Source organism: Buteo buteo, chromosome 9 (assembly GCF_964188355.1).
Source record: "Buteo buteo chromosome 9, bButBut1.hap1.1, whole genome shotgun sequence".
NCBI classification, from domain to species: domain Eukaryota; kingdom Metazoa; phylum Chordata; class Aves; order Accipitriformes; family Accipitridae; genus Buteo; species Buteo buteo.
Genome location: NC_134179.1, coordinates 13601058 through 13618579, shown reverse-complemented (window position 1 = coordinate 13618579; position 17522 = coordinate 13601058). Strand labels below are relative to the sequence as shown.

Below are 17522 nucleotides of genomic sequence, written 5' to 3'. Positions count from 1 at the left end.
GGTCACTGACTTGCCATAACCTGGTCATCTCACCTGGTCATTTCATATTTTGTACCTCCACACACCACACTTACACATTGTTTGTAGAACAAATCTGAGTCAGCAGTAAAGCAGTGTATGCCAGTGGGGAGTAATAAGAGGAGGAATTTTACCCCAGTAAAACCAGCTAAGCAAAGATGTGTCCCAAAAGTGCAGAGAGCTTGATGCCAGACCCTGAGGGGCTGACAGCAGCAGCAGCATCAGTACGGTGTGACAAGACTGGACTTGACCACTCAAATGATCCCAGTCCAAACCCTGATGTCTGTCCTGGTGTGAAGAATGACCAAAAAGCTGAACTGAAACAATTTCTGGCTCAGACAGTAAAAATTAGTGTGGAAAGACACTCATGTGCCTTTCAGCGGCACAGCCATGTGGCTATGGCTTTGCTCAACCAACTCAACTGCAGAACAGCTTGCATAGAAATGCTTGAAAAAATATCTCTTTTTATCAACAGAAAAGCGATTGTTTCACAACATTTCTCTTAAAGTTTTGAGCTTCTACCAAAAAATGCCAATGTGCATTTTCAGCCAAAATTATGCAACTATTCCATATTCAGCATTTTCCCATTAAAGATTCTTGGGATTTAGGAGTATGAGGGGTTTAATTGCTATTTTTTCTGAATATTTAATCAACATTTTCCACTGAGGGAGAAAAAATATTCTGGCCAAGTGCAGGTTTCCTTACAAGGTTGAGAAGGGCAAGGGGGAGGAGGGGTCGCTGTATTTTTCCTTAAAGACACAAACATTCTCTTATAACTTAAGTCACCGCTACACTTGTGAGCCTGACAAATTTAGAGGACTCAAAATCAATCAATAAAAAAAGAGCTTGACCACAAAGGAAGTTCTGGTCAACCCTTCAGCTTTACATCATAGACAACATTTATTTTATCACAGCCTTAAAAAAATTAAAATAGAAAAATGCATCTTCTTGGAAAACAGCAGTTATTTTCTTCCACTGCCCAGATATTTTTATAAGACCAGCTCCACCAGCCTCACTCATGTTGAGAATTACCTTACCCTGCAGGGCAGACCATTTATTTAGAGGCAAGATATTATGTCCCAAGCAGGACACTAAGATGCCTCCACACAACAAAAACTCTACTGTGCAGCTGAGCTGGACCAGCCTACATCCCAGGTCCAAGTCTGGTTTGAAGCACTACCCATACTGTCTGGATACTGGCCTGTACAAATAAACAGGCAAGAAAGTTTGGAGAAGAGGTGAAGCCTTTCTCATTAATTGTGAACAAGGAAGGAAGTTGTACCTTACCAAAGGCTGCAGGAATTCACAACTCCCTCCTTCCCTTAATAGCACTGCTGGAGGCAGAGGAGCAGGGCAGAGCAGCCTTACAGGGATTGTCCAACGAAATAGCCAAGACAACCTGTGAAATGAAATACTGCACATGAGTAAGGGTGGCAGAACTTGCCTGACAGATACCTTTCTTGCTGGCTAATCATAACCACAATTTATAGCTCTTTCCATTAAATCTTAGCAAAAGGACACAATTGCACAGAAACCAATTTGAATCGCTGGCAAACATATGTCTTAAGCCATATTTTTTCAGAGAATTGGTTCTGATAGTTTGTTGTGTATGTCCCCCCCCAACATGCTTTTTTGATTGTTTATACATATCGGCTTCAGTGAAACTTCCATTGGGAAAAGGTTTCTCTGGTCCAGGAGGAAAATTCTGGTCAAAACACACATAAACAAACCTGCCCAGAGCAGCCAACAGTTCCAGCATTTAGCTGGAGTGCAAAAGACGTACATTTGAAGGCCTGATACAGATCAGGGAGTTGAACTTGGATCTCCTAAATCCAAGAGGGATATCTTAACGCCCCAGCAAGAGGCCATTCTTGGATGTTGCTTTTCTGTAGGAGTCATTTCATATCGGATGTAAGTCATAAAATATTTGCTGGTAACAGCAAGACCAATTCTGCAGCCCAGAGGCCAGAACACTGAACCAGAAAGAGCAGGAACATGATGCTGGGTCTCCCATACACCAAGCAAGTGACTTGGCTATCTACTGGTTTATTGCGGTAATAAGAAAAAAACAAACCCTTTATGGATCCTATGTCTTTCAAGCGGAATGGAAAAAACTTGAAACCTCACAACATCTTGTGCAACAGGAGAACCATTTCCTACCCGCTGTTAGAGGGGGGCAGATCTGCAGCGTTTATCACCTCTTGTCGCCAAAGTCAGAATCTGGCCTGCTGCCTTCCTCCCTAATTCAGAATGCACTTTCATCTCTAGTATAAACACCGAGAAATATCAAAAGCCCTGTTGACAGTACTGCTCTCATTTTCTGCTTTAAGAAGTTGCCAAAATGAACAAAATTAAACTCTCCGAGTCACAGTAGGCTGTTTTGTCAGTTTATCCAATTGGTAACGTAATACTATCGTAACCTCTATCATTCCTGCTCTTTTCTTTTTTTCTTCCCCCACCCCCTTCCTTTCTTTCTTTCTTTCTTAAACAAGAATTTCCCCTGGAAGGGAATACAGTTCCTCCAAAAATTAAGTCACAGCATCAAATTTCAAATCCACAGATATAAATCAAGTATCATTCTGTTGACACAGAGGAATATTACTTTGCGTAAAGCATGCTGCTGAAGCGTTGTCCAGGCCATGGTAGGTAGACTATGGATATTACCGTGCTAAAGGTGCTTTTCTGGGAATTTTCTCTGAAATCGCAGGAGTCAGAAGGAGGCATGCTTCGCTGTCTCTTTTCTCCTACCTCAAAGAGCACATTTGAGGACTGGCCCTGTATTTTTCTTCTTTTCTTTCGTGTTCCTTTCAAAACTAATGGGAAATTCTGGGCCTCAGAAAATATAGAATTAGGTCCTTTCTTATTTCATTAATGAAAACAAGAGCAAAATAAGTAGCACCATTTAATAAACAGCAATTCTGTGGAAAACTTCTAGGAGCAATGCCAAATGTTTCTCTAGCACCAGAGCTCCTAAGCAGGGAAATACATCCCCACAGTAAGGCATGCATGACATTTGCAAATGGCCTTCACTTGAAATCAAAGTGTAACATACATTACCTCAGTACATAATTCATTCTTAATCTGTTAATGATATGACTCATTAACATATTAGTAGCAGTAGTGGTGTCAATAGGAGTAAGACTACTAATAGTGTCATTGTAGGGCTAACAGGTTTCAAAATGCTGGTTCTTCTACATGCATATAGCAAAAGGATTTGTGACCCGGCATCACAGAGGTGATGAGAGGAGAAGTTCAATAGCCCTACCAGCTATTTCATGGGATGTGTGCCATTATCTCTTGTTATCTCCCTGAGGAATCACAGAAGATCTAAACATGCAATCATAAGGATTATTCAGGTGTAAGACCCCTGATGGTATCTTTGCTGGACATGGGATGAAATCCTAAAGAATGGGGTTTTTTTCATATTCCTTAAATGTTTCTGTTAGTATTCAATGAGGCGTGAAATGCCTTGTAGGACCTACTGAGCTATTGTACTGATTTCTGCTTCTCCGGCTTGCAAGAATACTCTCACCTCAGGGAAAGGTTTTATGAAGTCATTTTGCAGAACTTGTCAAGAACTACTGGGGAGGTATAACACACAGCCTAAGAAAGCTGTTGTATGTCTCGTTTTCTACTCTTGATTTCCCTGCTTGGAAATCTCAACTGAAAGGACTTGAGGAATCGATCTGTTAGCTTGGGATTTCCAGGAGCACAATTCCCCTGATGTTGAGGGAAGGTGCCCACACAGCTGAGCCCACCTGCAAGGCTCAGCCAGCACTGCCACATAGCCAGCAAACCCACACAAAGCCCCACGAAAGCACATTGACCTACAGCCTAGCTCTTCCACAGAAGTGTCAGACTCATGGTGGCTGTATTCTGCAAAGGGAAGGTGCTTGCACATGACGGTTGAAAGTTATTGTGTGATTTCTGATCGTATAGTTCAGATCTGATTTATCATAAGTGCAAAAACTGCTCACAAGATTTGGGGTGAAAGCCAGGTTCAGGTTTCAAGTATCCTTAAAAATCTGCTGCTTTAAGAATCCAGCTTTGGGGTCTGGCCCTTGCTTGGTTCTAGAAAACTGACTGTGAAAAGAAAACTGGACAGTATCCCTGGCTTCATGCACAGACAATATCCGCAAGCACAGGTCTGCCTCTGCGCCTCCATGGTCATGGCGCAGGGGAAAATGAGCCATTCTGTGACATCTTGCCATGTATCCCTGAATCTGTGGGATCCAAAATCCACACCGCAATGGAAAGTAAGACTGCGCAGGCTGGGAGCCACAGCTGGGGTGGAAAATATCCACAGTAGTGTTATATAAGAACAATAAAAAGCAAGACTATAATTACCTTCCTGCTCACCCTCACCGTGCTGCAATGAGGTCTCTGCCATTAAACATCTCATCTACATATAAAGGTAGTGCATCTTTGAGTATATTAGAATAGTGAAAGCACTACAGCTCTTGTTGGAAAGAAAAGTTGTATGGTATAAGTCACTTCAACACCAAAATAACTGCATTCACATGAGGTCTTGTCCCATTATAACCAGTGGTAAAAAAATTAATATGGAATTATTTCCTAACAAAAAAATTGTATCAAGGCAATTTTTCATGTAAGCGAGGCCTAAAAATGGTTCTTAGAGTAGCTGCCAGGAAAGCTGCCTAATATTCCAACTCTTTCCCAAGTCTCACGGTACCCAGTACTGCTTTTAAAACCCCTGTCCTTGCAACGGCACAAGTTTGCCTCGGGGTCTGCCCAGACATGCTCAAAAACAGCAATGCTAAAGGTGCAAAACCAGAGGACTGATGTGGGCTCCAAATCCAGAATTTCAAAAGAAGGAAAACACATAGCATATTCACCACTCAGGTGGGCGACTAAAGGATGTCTGTTGAGGCTGACGATGACGATGTTGCTCTGGTGCTCCCTCAAGGTAGCTCTCTGGACCTGAGAGCAGCTGGAGACGGGTCTCCAGCCCCACAATCGAGACTGTCACAGCCTTGCTGGAGATAGCTGGAGCCATTCAAGGAGTTGTCAATGCTTACCCTCACAACTGGTTTATCTGGCTACCACCTGCTGGCTTTTCAGAGCCCCCAAACTATTATTATCAAGAAAATTGTATTAACTACTACATGCCCAAGTGAGTAAGTAGACAGGCTCACCTACTGGGAAAGGGAAAACAAATTCTCAAAGGCAGATGTCTCCTCCTCCCTTTCCTCAGGCTTACCTTTATTTTTAAAGACATAATCAAAACCAGCCCATATCACCCCATGCCAGGTGGGAGTGACAAGGCCCCAGGATCCTCCTTGCCTGTTTTTAGCCTCTTTTCATAGCTTCATCCAGATCACCCAGAAACCTGCTAACTGTGCGCTTGCTGGAGTAACCTTGCAACCTTGCCATAGCTGTCTGCCTTCCTCCTCCAAGTTAAACAACCCCCTGCAATCTCCACTGGGGTGAAAGATAGCAAGTGGGTTCCCCCTTCCTCACCATCCTAAAAGGAGGAAAAGCTCCCTGATGCCTCTCTCCCACTGTACTGCTTACTCTTGATAACCTGTCCTGTGCAAATATAGGAAAGGCCCATATCTCAGCAGGGGAAATACACTGCTTGGATCACACAGTGACTCCAACAACTTTTTTGTGAGATCTACAGAGGTGCGGACTTTACCTTTGCAGCGCTTTTGTGAAGCCTCTGCTGCTGAATCTTATTCCTCTCTAGAGGTGGGGACAGTCTTCCCAATGCCTCTGCACTGTAAGAACGTGGGCTTTTATAATTGAGGCTGCTTTTATGGAGGCTTTTGAGAGGAGAGCTCCTAAGTATAAACCACATTGCCCACCCTGAGCCAGAGCCTGCTGCATGAGCCCTGCCTACTTCCCAAGTCTTTCCAGTGCTGATCGTTTCCCAGCAAGAGCACAAAACAGTGGGGCTTACAACTCCCAGGAATCTGCCAGCATGGAAACAGTACTTGTCTAACAGCTTACAAACCTCCACCAGAACTCTGGGACACTCTTTCATCTTTCCAGGGTCTTGGTGGGTGCAAAGTGGTCTGAACAGCTCTTTGTGTCTGTAGCTGCTACAAGAGAAACACCTTTCCTCTTTTTTTCAAAAGAGAAGCTGTTGGGACGTGCTTACCATCTCGCTCTCTTCTGATAACCCTTTTGGCATCCTTCCGTTTTCTGGTTATTCAGTTGTTACCCCTGAAATCTGATTCCTGATCTCAGCTCTCTCTTATCAGCCCCTTTCACTGAGGAGTTCCAAAGCAACGGGTTAGTTTTAATCTTTGCGCTCTTTCTCTGTCCCTGAGGCCTCATTTTGCTGGGGGAGGAGTTGAGTGATAGGACTGACGTTTGTGGGGGGGAAGGGGCTGCCATCCATTAACTTGCTGTTATCTATCTATTCATCTGCCTGGCAAAACAAAGGTATGATTGTTGCTCCAGCTTACAGACCTGAGCTGGCTTCACTCCAGCTACCGTGGGTCATAGGAGCAGAGGAGATACGGAGGCATGGCCCAAGCAGAGCCCAGCAACCAGAATGTAAGGCCTCATATATGGGCTCTATGCTGAGGTCTATATAACCATATCCTTCCTGACAGCTGGCACCCAAGCTGCGCTGCTAAAGCGAGCAGGAGGTGAGCCCATCCTGGCCATAGGTTTTCTCCATTTGGGTGTATAAACCTGCCCGCAAAACACGGGATTGATTCTGCACCACCCCAGCATCTGGCAAACTTGTTTTGGGCTGTGCTCTTATTTAAGCAATTATATAGGATATAGGGTGCTAGAACATGAGTTCCCTTATCTCTGTTTCCCACATTACACCCTTTCCTAAGGCAAATTGATGCAGCCTTATTGAAGCTGAGGCACTGATTGACACTAACTGAAGATCTGGCCCCGATTCTGCCATGCTTTGCCTCTGGATAGTCATTTACACCTGTTCAGAGTGCAAAAGGCAACCAGCAGCAACCGCTGGAGCTGCAAAGCAGTGAAGTCCCATCCCATCACCTTTGGAGCCCGACATGCCATGCAATGATCAGTGGCACAGGGCCCAGTTCCCCTTGCATCTAAGTTGGTTTTGACGTTGCACATAGGCATCCTCTCTTCAGCTTCCAGTAAACCTTGAAATCGCTGCCAAGTCTCATGAAAGAAAAAGTTGTGACCCAGTTTCTGCAGGGTGACTTAGTGTAAATTAGTGCCAACTTTCAGTGGCATGATGACACCTTCATGAAGTCTAGCAGTACACTTGTCAGTCCACGAAATATGAAGCCAAGAACCAGTCCTGATCCAACGTTACATGGTGAATATCTTTTCCTTTCCTTGCAGATGCAAAATCCCTGGCGATTTCTGGAAGAACTGCGGTTGTGCAAGCCAAACAGGGCTTGGTTTATTTTCTGAATCATCAAACCAGTGACAGTTTGCATGGACAACATCAGCTTTTGAGCAAAGCTTGCCAATACAGAAAAAAACTTTATGCCTGAATTAGACCCCAGTTCACTACAGCTAGCTGGCTTTCCTGGGTTGTCTCTTCAGCCAGCTCTAACCTTGTGGCCGAAGAGTCTTCCAGGGACTAGGCAGGCCAGTCTCCATTCACTGCTTGCAATACACCTGCAGGAATAGAGGCTGAACTTTTCTTTGCCATTTTACTGATCTCAGTGACATCCTGTCTAGCTTGGCACTATTTGGTGGCCTCAGAAGAGACTGTGCAAACAATGGTAAAGATGGACAGCCACCAACACACATCTTCATGACCTCCATTTTTCTTGGAGACTTCCAGGCATGACAGTCACTCTGTTTTTTTCCATTGCCATCCAAAATCCAGTGAAATTACTGGAAGGCCTCCAGAACTGATTTCAGACAAAATGGATCCAGCATTTAGATCTATGTCACCATGTTTAGATCTGTGGGTTGCTTTGGGCTTCTAATTTCCATGGGGATTTGCATAATAAAATACAGTAATAGGCTGAGCAAGTACATTGAGCAGTGGCTGTGAGCCAGGAACTAATGAGCTCCATTGCAGACTGGCTCTGGACAAGTCACTTGACCTCCCAAAGTCACATCATCCCCATCTGTGAAATGGGGATAGTAATACTTGCCTCACAGGGGTGTTGTGAGGATAATTAGTTGCTGCTTGTACATGGCTTTGATGATGTTAAGAACTACATGCCTGCTAAGTATTGTTATTGTATCATGGCTGGGAAGATATTGCAGCTAGGGCTAAATCCAGCCCTTGGAAAAAGATGTGTCTTTCCCCACGTCTTGTAAAATCAGCTACTAGGCTTGCGCAAGCAGCGTTTATATAATGCTCGTACCAAACATCAATATGCACCTTGTACCTTTGACGTTGCCAAATCCCCAGAACAACAGCCTGCTGGGAGTCATGTGATGCACCACCCTGGTGCAAACAGCTTTGGGCAGGAGCCCAACTGCAAACTCTTCCTCTCTCTTCCCCCACGAATTGAAATTAGTAAATGTTTCCATCAGGCATTTCAGCGGTGACCTCAGGTCTAGAGCTTGGTGTGCCATACAAAGCCCATGGGCACACCAGCCCAGGCAATGCATGCTACACGCTGCCGAGAGGACAGCCTGTGGGGGACGGGGTGCCTGGGACAGCCGACCACGCTCCTGCACACGGCAAAGCCACAAGGGCTGCAGTGAGACGGGATGGCTGCAGGAAGACATGGATACATGCACGAGCACAGATGGAAAAGGTAAGCTCCCTTTGCCTAAACTCTAACCCTTAGATGGGTGCTTCCTCCCCATATGCTCCCCTGGGAGCAAAGCCCTTTTGCCTCCTCGGTATTTGGGCCTAGATAATACAAAATAGTGTACAAAGAAAAGAATTCCACCGACTGCAACGGGCTATGGTTCAGGATCATTAATAGGCTCAAACCACAGTATCCAGCCTACTCAAGGAACACATAGGAGTTATGCATCCAAATTTCAGTGACATTTAGTGGAAGTCAGCCAAATGGCTCCCTTTGATTCCTTTGAAATTTGAGCCATAACTGTCATTCTATCTTAGACGTGTGAACTGCTCTGAGAAGTCTCCCATATAGATTAGACTGCGATCAAAGAGTTCCACTAAACTGAATTTTATGAAGACAGAGGGTTGAGGTGAGGCTGATCAGCAGCAATATTATCTGAAAAAAACCCCCAAACCTAGCATGTTTGAAAGGGTTAAAGAAGAAAGTTGTTTGGGTAGACGGTGTACATTAACTATCATTTTCAGTCAGCATGCAATGACTAGTTAGCGGGGCTTATCATCCCCAGCTATGTGAGGAATTACAATAAATGCCTGAAATGTAAGCAGGTTTCCGGCTTAGGTAGGTAAATAATGGAAGTCGCTATTTTTGCCTGAGTTGCAAGAATTCCCCATGCACACAGGTTCCCCACCCCCACTGTAACACAGCTAACTCTATTCCCTGCTGTTTGACAAAATGAAGTCCTTTCATGCATCCTCGGGACTTTTGCTTTGTCTGCAGAAGTAACCAACTCATTATTTCCTTTTTGGTGGAAAGCGAGAGGTTACATTTTCAGCATTCATTTGTTTTAAATACTTCCAGAATGTAATGACCTAAGGATGAGTGGAAGGAGACAGGGACTGCATGATTTGTAGGGAAAAAGTAACAAAACAAGCAACCAGAGCATAACTCTGGTCAAAGCCTGGTAGTAATCCTCCCATTGCATTCAGTGACATGAGGCTTCCCCTCTGCAGCACCATCCAGTGCAGAAAATACTCTCAAACTATTCAGTGATGCAGCTGCTATTCGAACAGCCACTGGAAAAAAACTCTGGCTGCCTCTGCAGGATAAAAAACAGGATAAACTTTGGATAGGACTTAGTAGTAAATAGGGAATAAAGTCATTACAGTCAGGGAGTTTATTCTCATTTAGCCCAAGGCCCTTTTCCCTGCCCTGGCATCCCCAGGCACGTGCCTGATCTGGCCTCTCTCGGAGGCCCGTTTGAGGTTTGTGCGACGCAGCCTTCACATGCCAGCTGAAGAAAACACCGGGCTTCTGCCATAGGAGGGGAATCAGGGTGGGATGCTGAGCCTTGTGAAGCTCCATGTTGATTTGGCCAGGCTCCAGGTAAGCCCATGAGAGCCTCAGCCCCTTCTGCCGGTGAATGCACAAATTGTTTGTGAACCACTGCTGGGGGAAGCCCGGCAAAGGCATGGAGACGATGGTGCCAGGGAAGGGTTAACCAGCACCAAGGCTGGAAGAGTGTCCTCCCTCACTGCTTCACACATGCTGTATTTCTTAGCAAAGTGAACATATTAACACTGGCATGCTCCCACACACCACCTTGGCTCTCCTCCAGGAAATCATAACCCAGCTATTTGGCACACAAGGCCGCAATTTTATTTACACAATCAACTTCTTGATAAACATAAAACTTACAAAATATACCACGCCCTTAAAATAAAAAAGGAAAAGGCACGAGGGGGGGGAGGGGGGGAAGAACTCCAGTAACCTGACCTTCTCAGCCAGAAGGGCCAACCTGCTTTGATTTGATACCCCCATCCCCAAAGAAATCACCTGTGGGATACATGAGGGTTTGCCCTGGCTTTAAGGCAGGGTCCCGCTTGGGGGAGACATGGGGGTACTCTATGGGGCTGGGAGCTGCCAGAGGGATTTGGGCTGATACAGGCAGGTTTCCTCCTAGGCACCAGGGAGTGCAGGCAGGGCTGCCAGAACCCCTGGCACCTATGGCCCTCGGGCCCCCCATCCTCACCTCCTTGCCTGGTGCCACCACTCCTCCTGGCTAGTGTAGCTGGCCCCTCTGGAGGGGAAGAAGGCCCTGCTCTGCCAGTAACCCTGAAACAGTGGGAGCCGGTCTCCTTTACTGCTCATACCCTCTTCTTGACGTGAAACTTGGCAGAGGAGTCTCTGTGTCTCTATGAACGTTATAATTTTCCACTCTATGTCCCTTAGTCAATCTAACCAACTGCAAGTGGAAGTTGTAGGTTTTATTTTGGGTGGAAAACATTGCCGATTTCATGTGGCAACCAGATTTGCTGGAGACATACCCCACTTTGCCAGAGCACCAGTCAATTCAGCTGGGAAGCAGGGAAGCTGGGAAGCCTAAACCTTCAGCAGCTCCCCAGGGCACCCACTGCCTTCGGTGAAGTTCTACCTAAACATCAGATAAAACTGCATCAGCCTTGCAATGAATTGAGAGGCACATATATGCATGCTGCTTACATCTGGGGTCGCCTGAACTCAGCTCCATCACCTTCTCCTTCACCTTTTGAGCTCACATTTCTCCTCTGACCCTTCAAAACAATTGTCTTGCTTGGCTACTTGACAAAAGGCTCACAACCTCACTCCACCAACTCTGTAGGCACTGGAGACCAGGGTGGCATCCAGTGCAAGCTCTCCAAGAGCCTGGGCTAATGGTTGTTCTGCTAACCTTCAAACTGGACACATGAAGACAAGGAGATGCTTAAACATAGCCTAGATCCCACTCGAGAGAAACTGCATGAGAAAAAATAATGGGCCAAAGGCATTAAACTGATTTATACTGGCTGAGGAACTGGACATATCTGCTTTATTTCTTGCAGATAAAAAGATCTGCCTGAGGCTAATAAGCTTTTGATAGTTTGGGAAACAAAGATTGATTCTTTTATTTTTTATTTTTTTTTTCCCACAAATAGGAAGAACCACCTTCAAATACCTGAGACACACTGCAATCATTTAGACAGATAAACATCTTGATTCCTAGAGATAATAGGACCTGAATGGTTGGCCTCAAAACCAAGCATTCGTGACAATTCTTGAAACAAGAACTTTATTACTCTCCATTTCCACAACAATTTACATACAACTGCAATGAAAACCCTCATCCCTTTGCAGCTGGAAAATGTACTGTAAACACACTACCCAAAGCCTTGTCATAGTTCCTGAACACCAGGAGGTGGATGGGTGCATGTGTCCCCTGGGCACAGCTCAGGGTCTGTGTCGGGGCCTGAGACACTGGTTCCTTTGGATGAATACCTGGCTGACCTCGGTATAAACATCTGAGATGTGAAAGAAGCCCCCCTCGCAGGAAAGGATGGGAACACTGGAGATTAGAGCCAAGGCAAGGGAAGAAAGTCTGCAGGACTGGGTAGTCTGGTATCACAGCAAAAAGCTCTTCTTTGAAAAAAGAGCAGGGACTTTCTGAAAAAAATCTAGTTCTTGCCTGCCAGACATTTTGTTTCTCTTCACAGGCTGGGAAAGGAGTACATGGGTCCACCTAAGCAGATTGCAACTGTGATGGAAATTTCCTAGGCTATCCATTACAAAACAACCACCATGCATTCACTCCTCTCTCTTCCTCTCCAAAAGGTAGCAGCTGAAATGAGAGCCACCAAGATCTGTCAAGAGGAGATCTTTCCCTTCAGGGACTGCACCTTGGCTTATGTGGTCAAATCACAGGGGGATTCTGGGAATGCTGCAGGAGGCTACTACAGCCAACGAGTTTCTGGGTGCCCTTTTATTTTTGCAGCATCCATCCTGTAAGGGTCTTGCACTAACCACTGTAACAAAACATTTGCAAAGATTAGTTTAGATCTGTCTGCTACATATTCAGCTGCACTGAACAAAAGGCTCTCCTTGTATTGTGTTGCCCGATTTCTCCAGAACAGCCAACTCCTACAAGTTTGTAGTGAGTAGTCCTACATACCATGACTTTCCTCTAAAATAATTTTTGTACCTAAGAACTTCATCTCTGATTTAAAGTCAGTTTTTATCCTCTGTGAATGCAAGGACCTGAGTGCCTCTGATGCAAAAACCAGAAGGCAACTTTTGCCCAGCTCTACATACTAAAATCTCAGGATTTCTAAAGCCAATCTCAAGATTACACTTTTTTGGATGCTAACATGACTATTGTCAGATAGAAAAGAAACAGCTGTCAGTATGCAGGTGGTTCATATAAGTGCTATAAACCGACAAACCAACTGAACTGGTTTGCTGAAAGTATGTTCTACAAAGAGCTTCCTTAGTCTGTCTGTTAATCTTACATAGTATACATTTCCTCCAAAAACTAAATGTCTTGTCAGGAATCACCCTTAACTACCAAGTATTTCCAGTTGCATGTAACCACTTAGCACATTGCTGTCACTGCCCTTTCAGCCCAGGCATGTAGAAGTGTGCTCCATCCATAGAGACAACAGCTCACGGTCTATGCAGTTGGCTGTGTGCAGACTCCTGCGTAACTGCAGCAGCATCAGCAGCTTTTCTACAGGTCAAAGGTGGGCTCAGGAGAGCCTACAGCTATCAGTCAGATCACCTCAACTAATGCAACCCATCCCAGAAGGATTATACCACCAGCCAACAGCCTAGAGCAGCTCCTGCACCACAGCTCTTTCTGTTGCTAAACATAGGGAGACAACACTGGCAGAATCAAAAGCAGCGAGTACTCAGAGCTCCCTTGAGAGTCCCATGTCCTTACCACCATCTGCAAAGTTAATGGGCTTTGCAAAACTGAGCAGCCATTGGGAGAACGTAACTTGGACCGGTGACCACTGCCCCTGCAGAGTAATGCTGGGATAAGGATAAAATACAAGTGATCTTCTTGCCACTTGACCATCACACCTCACAACTCACGTTGTGTTTGCCCCCTCTCCTCGTGCACTTCTGCCCTCTAAGACTGAGAAACAAAGACTAGGGAGAGTCAGGGCCCAAACAAGAAGCATCACAGTTCTGCAAAAAGGGACAGGGGCCTTCAAGTTGAGGGACATTTTCAACAGAAGCACTGATGATTTCTCAGAAACGGGCTCCAATTAGCCTCGTCAAGCCTATTTCAGAGCCACAGGAAGGCAAGATGTGGAGGAGGACTTCAAGGGTGCTTTCAAACGAACTGAATCAGAGGTTTACCCAACCCCGCTCTTTCAGAAGTTTCTGAATAACGCACCAGCTTGAACCACTGGAAAGAAACAAATAAATGAGCTGGCAACTTTCACAGGGAGGAGCCTTGAAGCCCAGTTCCCAAGACCACGCCAACCAGCTCCGTGTGACAGCATACAGGAATGAAAATAGGTAGGTAACATTAGCAGAAATACACTGAAACTTAATAACAGCAGCTTGTCAGGACATGCACCAAAGAGAAATGGCTCATAACAGCTACAGCTTGTATTATGAATGTTTCATAGCCATCTGGCTAACAGAGCTGCCTAAACTCAACTGATGTTTTGTGTGTGCTGTGGTAACCCACGGTGCATGCTCTGGAAGGAGACTGTCAAGCTAAGTCCTAACATCCATATTAAAGAGAGACACCGTTTCTCTTGTCAGATGAAAATGGCTTCAAATAACAACATAGCAATGAACAGAGCCCCTAATGAGCTAAGGCTGTGTCCTCCTTTAGTGTAAATCTGCAAGGTTCACCCAGGACAAACGGAGTTATCCCAATTTACACTAACCCTAAGATCCAGCCCCACTGTATTAACCTCTTCTTGGTTCAGTCATAACTTTCATGTGTCTATCAGTAGTTTAAAGCAAAGGCACAGTTTAAAAGAAAAAGTAATCCCCCTGCCTTTTCCCTCCTGATCTGATTCACATACAAAATGGGCTTATGAAGTCAAAAATTATGGGAGGGTTTCAGGGAGGAGGAAAGGGAGACACAAGAGCCCTTTTATTTTGCGTCTTATTCACAATGAAAATTGGCACAGAAGCCAACCACATACATTAACATAGTTTGGGCAAGTTTAACTCTCATGAATACATTTCTGTGGAAAAACTATGTGACTATGGAAAAATCCCCTCTTTTTTGCCATTTGAAAAGATAACAGGCTTCTATGTGGAACATACCCAGAACCTGCCTGATTCTGAGACATGGGAATACAAAGATGAATAAGGCTGAGTTTCCCATGCTAGGGGCCCATGGAAACTGAGAGGGGAGGAAGAAGTAAGGAGGCCCATTGACTCAGGAGAAGGACTTTCATCCTACAGGTGAAGGAAGTATTTGAAGGCACTAGTAACGTTGCAGGCCTGTTCCAGAGCCCATTTAAGTCACTGGCAAACATCTCATTGACTTCAATGGGACGTGGGTCAGGGCTAAACAGTCTCAAAATATAATCCAAGGCTCTTTCTACATCATTGTGTAATGAGTGGGATCCAAAACAGTTCAAGTGTGCCCGGCCCTGTGACTTACCTGCTTTCTGTCCACATTTCTGGCTGCTAGCCTGGCTGCTGCTTGCCCTCAAAGCCTCAGTATTGTACTGAGGAAGAGCTGAGCTCAGGACCTTTTTGGAGGACTGTCTGAGACTGAAGTGCACACTAGACTGCGCCCATGTCTAAGTCAGGCAACCTGGAGGAAGGCAAGTTTTGGCCAAATGTATTGAGGCATCAAATACACTCTGTCCTCTCCTCCCCTCCCGTATCTCCATTGCTCCTCTCCAAACTTGGGCTGAGGAGGGCTCTCAGTGTGAGCTGCAGGGTTTGCAAAAAGCAGTGGGCATATCTGCTGGACAATGTGGGCATTCCTTTGTCTGATGATATAAGTGCACCTGGCACCCAAAATCTGGAATTTAAAGCTTAGCCCAGCTACAGCAACTTGTACTGGGATCCTCTGACCCAACTGCAGTCCAGATGCACCCTTAAGCATTCTGCAGAATTTCACAGTTACACAAAAATAGTGACCCTCCTCATACATCCCTAATTGCAACCTACAAACTATTGCCATTCCCATAAAAAAAACCTTCACCTTTGCTCACTGACATTGTACAGTGCTAGCCCTGCTACAGTGCTGTATTTATGGCAGAGGATGGTAACCTCAGAATGACTATTTTCTTTTGAATGAACCAGTTTGCTTTATCATTATTATTATTATTATTAGCCTATCTGATACAATAGTTTGCATTACAAGTCCTTCATCAGATCACTTCAGAAGCACGTCATTGCACTAGGCCTTTAATATGTTGCTAATTTGTTTCATAAATTACTAATTGAACTCTTTAAATTACTCATTTCAGTGTGGTGAGTCTCACCCTACAGAAAACTCAGTGATCTCAGAAGAAGGTACATCATAGAATCATCCTCTCCTGCTAGGTAACACAAAATTAAACAGCGAGGTAGGAGCAGGATGGGGAATTTTCCTCCACAATTAGCAGTTCAGAGCCCTTATCACTGCAATGCATCTAAGTACTGCATATTTTGCACCTGTCTAAACGTGGAGTTTCCACTGATGTCAGTGTGTGGAAGAAGCGAGATGTACAGATCCACACATCGAGGGCAAAGGATCTGCAGAGCAGATCAAAAGGGAACGTTCTCCCTCTGGGACAAGTCCATCCACGGTGCTAGCACTGTTGCTTTAATGACACTTAATGCATGTTGCCACTGATGTCATTGCTAAATTTGGCTCCACTGGAGAGATGGAGTTTGGCAGGGATCAGCGAACAGGATTTTTCACAAATTGTCCAATGCTGACCACTTCCAGCCATACCAAGAGGCCGTCTTTGCCTTTTCCAGCACAACTGTCTCCAAACACAACCTAGGAACAATGTCACACCTGGCACTAGCTTGGCAGCTGGCAAAAGGTAACTGAGTATTTCAGGAGCAGTTCTCCAAATGCACAATTCTGTTACTTACTGGGCTAGGCTGGAGAGAGGTCAGCAGGGCTTCAGGCGGATTTGTCTGACTGACCCTTCACTCATTGACCTGCTGTTTTTCCCTATGAGCCAGCCTGATCACCACTTGCCTTGCAGCAAAGGATGGACTTTCTCTCACCTACCTCCCAACAATGTTGGTATCTACATCTGCTCAGCCACATTCACCTCCCACCAGAGTTAAAGGAGTGAGTAGGCACTTCTGGGGAGTAAATCACCTGGCCTACAGCAGATGCCTCCCTTAGGATGAGATCAGTATCGCTCCCTGACAGCTGCAAAGACCATTTAGCTCTAGATCAGCTGTACATGTCCACATACAGCCAGAGGAATCCCATCCCAAGTGAGTGGTCAGATGCTGAGCTGCTGCAACAAATTAAAAGCACAGCTGTTTTACACACACAATTGGCCTTGTGTGCATCCTTTACTCCTTGCCCACCTATTTTGCCTTGTTCTAAGCTGCCTTTTATGACTGACCCTAGGACAGGAAACCAGCTGCTGTTCCTACACCTCCATAAGCAACAAGAACATGAAGACCACCACGTATGCACAGGCGGTGCTGCTCTAGCACAAAGGCTTGAAGCAGAACTGGTTAGCCAAGTTCTTATATGTAGTCATAAAGCCTGAGTAGGGACCTTTGCAAACATCTCGGCTGGTCTCCTGCATTACTGATCAGTGTTTCACCAGGCAGATTTCTGAACTTAGAAAGCTACATGGTTCCCTGGTATAATTACAGGTATAATCCCATTGGATTTGGTAGCACTGCTTAACCAAACATCATGCATTAGCTCCTAAGAGAATGACCTTATTTATTTTACCCACACAAGTTTTATCTTGTAGTAGCCATCATCTTTCCATGGAAAGATCACGGTCTACTACTATACATCAGTCATTAGAGGCAGCTTCTAAACTTTAATGTCTCCAAAGGAACAATAAT

At 45.1% G+C, this 17522-nt stretch overlaps 1 protein-coding gene across 1 annotated transcript in view; it reads right to left on the bottom strand.

Annotated features, from left to right (window-relative positions):
- BMP2 (bone morphogenetic protein 2) overlaps positions 1-17522 on the bottom strand; it is a 195161-nt gene that overhangs the window by 117894 nt on the left and 59745 nt on the right. Inside the window, exon 2 of the mRNA XM_075035443.1 lies at positions 1306-1417. The gene's annotated coding sequence lies outside the window, so the exon portion shown is untranslated. The remainder of the gene's footprint in view (positions 1-1305; positions 1418-17522) is intronic.